General features: G+C 41.8%; 1 long non-coding RNA gene across 11 annotated transcripts; it reads left to right on the forward strand.

Moving 5' to 3' along the window:
- The first annotated feature begins 407 nt into the window (after nt 1–407).
- On the forward strand, nt 408–4,678 carry LOC119276235. 11 transcript variants are annotated; one of them, XR_005136438.1, is made up of 6 exons: nt 410–598; nt 696–790; nt 904–1,222; nt 1,959–2,050; nt 2,182–2,260; nt 2,396–4,621. It is a non-coding gene; the product is annotated as an uncharacterized LOC119276235 (long non-coding RNA). The 11 variants fall into 11 exon arrangements; XR_005136442.1 differs by having other exon boundaries at nt 911–1,222; XR_005136439.1 differs by having other exon boundaries at nt 699–790.
- Nucleotides 4,679–9,970: the final 5,292 nt, after the last annotated feature.

The raw sequence follows: 9,970 nt of genomic DNA on the forward strand, positions 1-9,970 counted from the left end.
GATGGCAAAGAGGTTGGCAAATCCTATGGCCGTCAAGCGTGTAACGGCATACCAGCCCCACCTCTTTGCCATCTGCCAGCAGACGGCAAAGATTCTTTGCCATCTGCTGGCAGATGGCAAAGAGATGGGGTTATTTTTTTTCAGGTAAAAAAAACTGTGGGGTTATCCCCTCCCTCTCTCCCCACCCATCCAGGTAAAAAAAACGTTGTTCGCATCTCATCCACACACACCGAACAGCCCCCGTCGATGGCGCTCTAGGCTCGCCCGCCGCCGCCCTGTCGCCGGCCGCATCGCTCCCTCGCCCCGTCACCGTCGCTCCCCCGCCCCGTCGCCGTCGCTCCCCCGCCCCGTCGCCGGCCCTCCCCCACCCCGTCGCTGGCCCTCCCCCCCACCCTGTCGCCGGCCCCGTCGCTCCCCCGCCCTGTCGCCGGCCGCGTCACTCCCCTGCCCCGTCACCGTCGCTCCCCCGCCCCGTCGCCGGCCCTCCCCCTCATCCACGGCCCACCACACATCCTGGAATGCTGTGGTGATGCAGCTGGGGCAGGCATCGACGACGCCATCACCGCGGCACACCACCATGCCGTATTATATAGTCTTGGTCAGTTCGTGTGGATGAGGCGCTAGTGAATAGAGCAGTAGATAGGAGCTCAAGGTTTGCTTTGTAGGTGCTCTCATTCATGTGGGTGTCTCTGTAGTAGCAGATCTGCGTCAGTGGATTGACGGCAGCGACGAATGGCTCGAAGCCGAGAATAAGCAGCAAGACAATGATCATGGCTCTGCCTAACCATAGGTAATTCAGCTCTGCCCCCTCCAGCAGCTTCCTTGTTATAAGCATCATTTGGAAAACTCGTCTGTCTTACGGTTTGACCGCTTACTTGTTTAGTGATTATCTGATGATATCAGCTTGCAGGCCGTGCAATCAAATTTCGTGGAATACAATAGTGCGGCCGTCCAGGCATCAGCCTGTGTAATGGCTACAAGCAATGCAAGACAAGGGGAGAGAACAATAACAAATCGAGTTTCAGTGTTTCCGTCAACAGAGAAGAGGTCTTCTTATGACCTTGAGGGAGGTGCGGAGTTGAAGATGATTACGATCGTTCGGTAAAGCTAATGGACTATTTGTTAGAAGCTTGACTCGGAAATGTTTCTTATGCTGAAATGCTTCGAAAATGCTCTTAAGCTTGTGTGATGCTGACGTTTGTCAAGACATTGAAAACCTGAGGTATGCAAGCTTGGTTGCAATATCATGTACTAGCAGAGTTTGTAAACTAAGTTCGATATCTCCGATTTCGTAAACTAAGTTTCGACGGATCCTTTTGATATCCAATGATGTAGGTGCCTTTTTTTAGAGAGGCTGAGGAAGTGCAATTTAGCCTGTTGCCGGCTTTCTTAGTGTCAAAAAAACAAATTCCTGTGCTATTTTTTAATGGACCTGGTGTCATTCTTCATGTCCAGTATGGCCTGTTATTTGTTCTGCAAAACATGGGCAAAAGCAAGTAACCAGCTGGCAAATTCGGTTACCTCCCAGCCAAACGCAGTGCAAAATCTCAAAGTAGTTTGTGGAAAATGCTTATGAACTAGCATAAATAGTAGTACTATGTGAGAAAATCTCAGTGTAGGATCTCACGAATATAGCATCGACTGAGACTCTTAACGAGGTCTCAGTCGATTGAGATTTAGCAAGATTGATATGAGAAACAAGTTTGCAAAACAGTACACCCCAGGAAAACAAATGTGTTTTTTGTTCGAACAGTAGGTTTCCCTAGTGGATGTTTTTCATTTTAATGTAAAGAAAAGTAAATGATAAGAGTGATTTTTTGTTTATTCACATTTGATATTCTTTTGAGGAATCACAAGGAGGCCCATATTCTATACATATTCTATACATATATACATATAAGCATTCTATACATATAAACACAAGGAGGCCCTCATATTAATATTATAGTTCATGTCAGGTATTCCGACGGAGAGGGACCGGCAGGAGAGGGACAGTTCATCTCGCTACTCATGACCTCCATCAAATTCTCCTCCGAGCTTGCCTGCCGAGGTACGTAACATGGTCGCCTCCACCTCTAGCTCATGTATTTTTTGCTTGATTGGATTGAGTTGAAAAAATTATTGTTCAGAGGTGGCTGTAGCTATGCAAATCTCAAAATTTATTTGGCTTTGAGCTTGCAGATGCCAGCACTGCTTGTTTGTATAGATGCTCAAGAAGACTGCTCAAAGGAGGACAGTTTGTAGGATAGTTTGTGTGACAGTGAGTAACATGCCCCCTCCTTCTCTAGCTCCTCTTTCTTGCTTGACTGGGTTGCATTGCAAGAATTACTGTGCATAGGTAGCTGCAGCTGTGCACATATTTTTATCAAATTGCATTCTGGCTTTGATGTTGCAGATGCGAGCACTACCTGTTTGTATAAATGCTGAAGGAGAAAACTGTTCGGAGAAGGACATGTGTGAGAGAGAGAGGGAAGGAGAAACAGGGGCCGGGAGTAAGAGCTGAAGAGCAAGGAGAACCACATGTTGTCCCTTTGTCATCGACACCATCCTGCCGTTGCAGGCTTGTCCCGGTGGCCTTTCGCTTGGTGAGCTGTTACCCTGCCCTGGTTCTTTGTCTCTGCCTCTTTCATGGTTTCTTCCTTTCAAATATTTCTTTTTTGTCTCCCTTCTAAAGGTAAGTTTTGCCTTAGCATCCTTCATGTTGTAACACAAACAAAATATTAGTGATCTGACAGCAACACCATTTTCTGTTTAGTTATTTAATTTAGATGATTGCTGCTATACAACTTGACTGCCAAATTCTGTAGCATTTTCTACTTGATAAATAAAGAACCAGGTCACACCATTTTCTTTACTTTATTATTCGATTATATGCAGGAGTTTTGGTGTGGATTATAGATTCTACAGTTACTCTTAGCTTGTCAGCTTTGTTGATCCTAATTTACGATGTTCACCAAGGATTATAGACCATGGTACCTTCATCTGTTGTCGACAGTTTCCTCTTTCAGATTTGATGTTAGTTTGTACAAGCTACTGGGTTGTGCTTAGATGGTATGGTTTCTCTGCTATTTAGAAACTACACTTAACACTCATAAAGTACAATGATCGGATCCTAAACTGAAATATTTATTTTGGCGGGTTTAAAATTTGATGTGGGATGGGCATACGAGTTTGATGTTTGCAGTCCTCTCTGAGCTGCAAGTCGCTCGACAACACGACAAATTCAGTTACAGATTTTTACCAAAGCTAACTAAAATAAAGTTCAGTTCAGCAGACCATGTCTATTGGAAGGAAGCAAATTTCTTGCCTTATGAATCCTACGTAGCCATCATATTTTATTTCAGACTGAATCGTCCTAGCTCAGTGTATCCTTGCTAAAATAAGAACATCATTTTTTAGGGGATGACACAACAAAAACTGACCAGGACTGCATCTCTCATATTTTCTTGCTTAGATTGTTAATCTGAATTCGTGTTTGATATTGTAGTATGGAGGTTTCACCATGATGCATGTTCCGTTGTCGTTTTTTTTCCAACTGCTTTGATATTAATTTACAAGATAGTAAGTTTTATACGTGTGGTTGGATGTCAATCTTTACAGTTTGATGACTAGATTTATCCAAGGAAGAAAAACTGATATTAGTAATTATGTGTCATATATAGATGCAGATCCAGAAGGGGAGCCTTGGCGCAGTGGTAAAGCTGCTGCCTTGTGACCATGAGGTCATGGGTTCAAGTCCTGGAAACAGCCTCTTACATAAATGTAGGGAAAGGCTGCGTACTATAGACCCAAAGTGGTCGGACCCTTCCCTGGACCCTGCGCAAGCGGGAGCTACATGCACCAGGTTGCCCTTTTTTTGTATAGATGCAGATCCGAGTTGCCATAATGGAATATGGATGGACAACACAAAATAGCCAGTTCCTTAATTTTGTGTTTGATGGAAGTATATGGTTCAGCCTGTACTGTCCAACATAAATTGACACAAACCTGTGCGCGTTTGCTCTGAACGGTGTGTTGTTATGGAACTTTGCAGCTGCTCCTAGATCAATTCAACCTCCATCTGAATGTTTTAGTTCATCTATGTTTTTGAAATTTTTCTACAGAATAGTGAGGTTATAGTTATTCCCAAACGCCTTGTGGAGAGTATTCTTAATTGTATTCGCTGCTTCGGGTGCTTGTCTATATGTCTTATGAGTATTCACCTATAGCTTGATATCCTACGAGAGGACATTTATACGTGTTTCTCAATGATTTTCACTAAACTATCCATGCTGTCATACAGAGATGCTAACAAACACGACAACATGATTAGTGCGCACAGTTCCGTCTCAAGAGACGCGCCCAGGGCGTGTCCCAGCCACTAGTGGTCTACAATTACTAACTGAGATGAGTTACCACTGTATTTTTCTTCTTCTAATTACAACATGTATACATGTGTGTTATAAGTTCAATTATATATGAAGATGCCTATATGTTGTTTTCCAATTTACTTCCACAAAACCACAAACTGGGTATTCCTATTTTACAGATATAAGTTGCATCGTAATAATCTTCACATTTTAGTTGCATCATAATAATCTTCTTCTTCTAGTCTTCTTCTTCTAACTTTCTTCTTTCCCATTTTGTAGATTTGTGTTCAGATCACGGAAGCTTGGGTTGGAGTGCTTGTCTTTAGTTTTTCTTTTGACTTTGTGAAACTTGCTACCTATGATGAAACTGTGTAATATTGATGAAACTATGTATATGTATGGATGAAACTTGCTACTATTGGTAACATGTGTTGGATATGTGTTCGATATATATGTGTTCATGACTGTTGGTAATATCTGTTGAATATGCTATATTGGTCATATAAATATATTTGTGTTTGATTTTCTGTGAAAATGAATTGATATAAGAAAAAACAAAATTAAATGGGGCAATATAGGCACTTTGCCATCAGCTGGCAGATGGCAAAGAGGCCATGTGTCATCTACATGTAAAATTTGGGCTGACCTATTTGGACCCTTTGCCATCTGCCAACAGATGGCAAAGCTCTTTGCCATCTGAGCATGCAGCCTTTGCCATCTGCTGGCAGACGGCAAAGAGCCTGAAGCCTTTGCCATCTGCTGGCAGACGGCAAAGTATGCCGTTAGCCTTCTAACGGGGCTAACCCCGTTAAGAGGCTTTTCCATCTGCCAGCTGATGGCAAAGGCACAGACTCTTTGCCATCAGCCAGCAGACGATAAAGAAGCCTTTACCGGCAGGGTTTCAGACAAATTGTTTGCCATCTGCTGGCAGATGGCAAAGCCTTTGCCATCTGCCGACCATGCCTTTGCCATCTGCCATGGCAGATGGCAAAGTGCCGGATTCCAGTAGTGGTAGTCCTTGGAAGCATCGGTTAGTCCGTTATAAAAGATATCAAGTATTTCACTTTTCTTAAGAGGATGATCAGGCAAAGCATTAAGTAACCGGAGAAGCCTCCCCCATGTTTGTGGGAGACTCTCTTCTTTGATTTGCACAAAATTATATATTTCCCGCAAGGCAGCTTGTTTCTTATGAGCAGGGAAATATTTAGCAGAGAAGTAATAAATCATATCCTGGGGACTATGCACACAACCAGGAGCAAGAGAATTATACCAAGTCTTAGCATAACCCTTTAATGAGAACGAAAATATCTTAAGGATATATAAATAGCGAGACTTCTCATCATTAGTAAACAGGGTAGCTATATCATTCAACTTAGTAAGATGTGCCACAACAGTTTCAGATTCAAGGCCATAAAAAGGATCAGATTCAACTAAAGTAATAATATCAGGATCAATAGAGAATTCATAATCCTTATCAGTAACACAGATAGGTGAAGTAGCAAAAGCAGGATCGGGTTTCATTCTAGCGTTAAGAGACTGCTGCTTCCATTTAGCTAATAATTTCTTAAGATCATTTCTATCATTGCAAGCAAGAATTTCCATAGCAGCTTTTTCATTCATAACATAACCCTTAGGAACAACAGGTAAAACATAATCATTGGGGGGACCTTCATCATCACTATCGTCAGTAATAGGATCTTCAGTAATTTCATTCCCCTTAACTCTAGCAAGTTCTTCATCTAAAAATTCACCTAATGGCACAGTAGTATCACACACAGAAGTAGTTTCATCATGCATAGCAGAAGTGGCATCATCAATAACATGCGGCATATCAGAATTCATAGCAATAGCAGGTTTATGTGTCGCAAGCCTACTAATAACAGAAGGGGAATCTAGTGCAGAGCTAGATGGCAGTTCCTTACCTCCCCTCGTAGTTGAGGGCAAAATAGTAGTTCAGTCGTCTTTCAAGTTATTCATAGTGATCAACAGATATAAATCCCAAGTGACTCAGAGAATAGAGTTATGCTCCCCGGCAACGGCGCCAGAAATTAGTCTTGATAACCCACAAGTATAGGGGATCGCAACACCATTCGAGGGTAGAGTATTCAACCCAAATTTATTGATTCGACACAAGGGGAGCCAAAGAATATTCTTGAGTATTAGCAGTTGAGTTGTCAATTCAACCACACCTTGATAACTTAGTATCTGCAGCAAAGTGTTTAGTAGCAAAAGTGGTACGATAATAAAGGTAACGGTAGCAAAAGTAAAGATAAATGTTGGTTTTTGTAGTAGTTGTAACAGTAGCAACGGAAAAGTAAATAAGCTAAGAAAAATATGTGAAAAGCTCGTAGGCAATGGATCAGTGAAGGATAATTATGCCGGATGCGATTCCTCATGCAATAGTTATAACATAGGGTGATATAGAACTAACTCCAATTCATCAATGTAATGTAGGCATGTATTCCGTAAATAGTCATATGTGCTTATGGAAAAGAACTTGCATAACATCTTTTGTCCTACGCTCCCGTGGAAGCGGGGTCCTAATGGAAACCAAGGGATTTTAAGGCCTCCTTTTAATAGAGAACCGGAACAAAGCATTAGCACATAGTGAATACATGAACTCCTCAAACTACGGTCATCACCGAGAAGTATCCCGATTATTGTCACTTCTGGGTTGTCGGATCATAACACATAATAGGTGACTATAGACTTGCAAGATAAGATCAAGAACACACATATATTCATGGAAACATAATAGGTTCAGATCTGAAATCATGGCACACGGGCCCTAGTGACATGCATTAAGCATAGCAAAGCCATAGCAACATCAATCTCAGAACATAGTGGATACTAGGGATCAAACCCTAACAAAACTAACTTGATTACATGGTAAATCTCATCCAACCCATCACCGGCCAGCAAGCCTACGATGGAATTACTCACGCACGGCGGTGAGCATCATGAAATTGGTGATGGAGGATGGTTGATGATGACGACGGCGACGAATCCCCCTCTCCGGAGCCCCGAACGGACTCTAGATCAGCCCTCCCGAGAGAGATTAGGGCTTGGCGGCGGCTCCATGTCGTAAAACGCGATGAAACTTTCTCTCTGATTTTTTTCTCCCCGAGACAGAATATATGGAGTTGGAGTTGAGGTCGGAGGAGGTCCAGGGGGCCCACAAGATAGGGGGGCGCGCCCTAGGGGGGGGGGGTTGTCTCGTGGATAGGCCGTGGGCCCCCTGGCACTAATTCTTTCGCCAAAAATTCTTATTAATTCCAAAAAGTGCCTCCGTGGATTTCTAGGACATTCCGAGAACTTTTCTTTTCTACGCATAAAACAACATCATGGCAGTTCTCCTGAAAACAACGTCATTCCGGGTTAGTTTCATTCAAATCATGCAAGTTAGAGTCCAAAACAAGGGCAAAAGTGTTTGGAAAAGTAGATACGTTGGAGACGTATCAACTCCCCAAGCTTAAACCTTTGCTTGTCCTCAAGCAATTCAGTTGATAAAGAAAAAAATTTACAAACTCTGTTTGCTCTTGTTGTTGTAACATGAAAAGCCAGCATTCAAGTTTCAGCAAATATTATGAACTAACCATACTCACAATAACACATAGGTCTCACAGTTACTCATATCAATAACATAATCAGCTAGCGAGCTATAATAATAAAACTCGAATGACAACACTTTCTCAAAATAATCATAACATGATATAACAAAATGGTATCTCGCTAGCCCTTTTTGAGACCGCAAAACATAAATGTAGAGCACCTTTAAAGATCAAGGACTGACTAAACATTGTAATTCATGGTAAAAGAGATCCAGTCAAGTCATACCCAATATAAACCAATAGTAATGAATGAAAATGACAGTGTGCTCTCCAGTGGGTTCTTTTTAATAAGAAGGAATGATGACTCAACATAAAAGTAAATAGATAGGCCCTTCGCAGAGGGAAGCAGAGATTTATAGAGGTGCCATAGCTCGATTTTAAAATAGAGATTGAATAACATTTTGAGCGGCATACTTTTGCTGTCAACGCAACAACTATGAGATGGTTGTATCTTCCATACTACATGCATTATAGGAAGTTCCCAAACAGAATGGTAAATGTTTATACTCCCCCAACCACCAACAAGCATCAATCCATGTCTTGCTCGAAACAACGAGTGCCTCCAACATACAACAGCCCTGGGGGAGTTTTGTTTAATTATTTTGATTTGCTTTGATCTTTTTGGATCATGGGACTGGGCATCCCGGTTACCGGCCCTTTCTCGTGAATGAGGAGCGGAGTCCACTCCTCTTGAGAATAACCCACCTAGCATGGAAGATATAGGCAGCCCTAGTTGAAACATGAGCTGCTCGAGCATACAAAACAGAATTTCATTTAAAGGTTTGGAGTTTGGCACATACAAATTTACTTGGAACGACAGGTAAATACCGCATATAGGAAGGTATAGTGGACTCATATGGAACAACTTTGGGGTTTAAGGAGTTTGGATGCGCAAGCAGTATTCCCGTTTAGTACAGGTGAAGGCTAGCAAAAGACGGGGAAGCGACCAACTGAGAGAGCAACAACAGTCGTAAACATGCATTAAGATTAACTTACACCGAGTACAAGCATGAGTAGGATATAATCTACCATGAACATAAATATCATGAAGGCTATGTTGAATTGATTCAACTACATGCGTGAACATGTGCCAAGTCGAGTCACTTAATACATTTAAAGGAGGATACCATCCCATCATACCACATCATAATCATTCTAATAGCATGTTGGCACGCAAGGTAAACCATTATAACTCATAGCTAATCAAGCATGGCACAAGTAACTATAATCTCTAAATGTCATTGCAAATATGTTTACTCATAATAGCTGACTCAGGAACGATGAACTCATCATATTTACAAAAACAAGAGAGGTCGAGTTCATACCAGCTTTTCTCATCCCAATAAGTCCATCGTATATCGTCATTATTGCCTTTCACTTGCATGACCGAACGATGTGTGTAATAATAAGAGTGCACGTGCATTGGACTAAGCTGGAATCTGCAAGCATTCAACTCAAGAGAGAAGACAAGTAATATGGGCTCTAAATTAAATAAACAACCATTCATATAAGAGCCACTAAGCATTTTCAATATCGTCTTCTCGACCCCCAAAGGAAAGAAAATAAAATAAAACTATTTACACGGGAAAGCTCCCAACAAGTAAAAGAAGAACGAAAAATCTTTTTGGGTTTTCATTTTAATTTCTACTACAAGCATGGAAATTAAACTAACTAATTTTTTTGGTTTTTCTTAAGGTTTATCAAACACACAAGAAGAAAACTAGAAAAAGAAATTTAAACTAGCATGGATAATACAATGAAACAGTATGAGCACCGACGACTAGTGTGTGAACATGAATGTAAAGTCGGTGAGAAATATGTACTCCCCCAAGCTTAGGCTTTTGGCCTAAGTTGGTCTAATACCAATGACCGCCGCTACTCTCCCCGGTGTAGTGGGAGGTGTAATCAGGATACCACGGGTTGGTCATCTCCGGATCCCACTGGATAGATGATGCACGATAAGGGTCCAGCTCAGGTTCCGGCTCAGGTTCAGGTTCCAGAGTAAAAGCT

The sequence above is a fragment of the Triticum dicoccoides genome, chromosome 3B (assembly GCF_002162155.2).
Source record: "Triticum dicoccoides isolate Atlit2015 ecotype Zavitan chromosome 3B, WEW_v2.0, whole genome shotgun sequence".
NCBI classification, from domain to species: Eukaryota; Viridiplantae; Streptophyta; class Magnoliopsida; order Poales; family Poaceae; genus Triticum; species Triticum dicoccoides.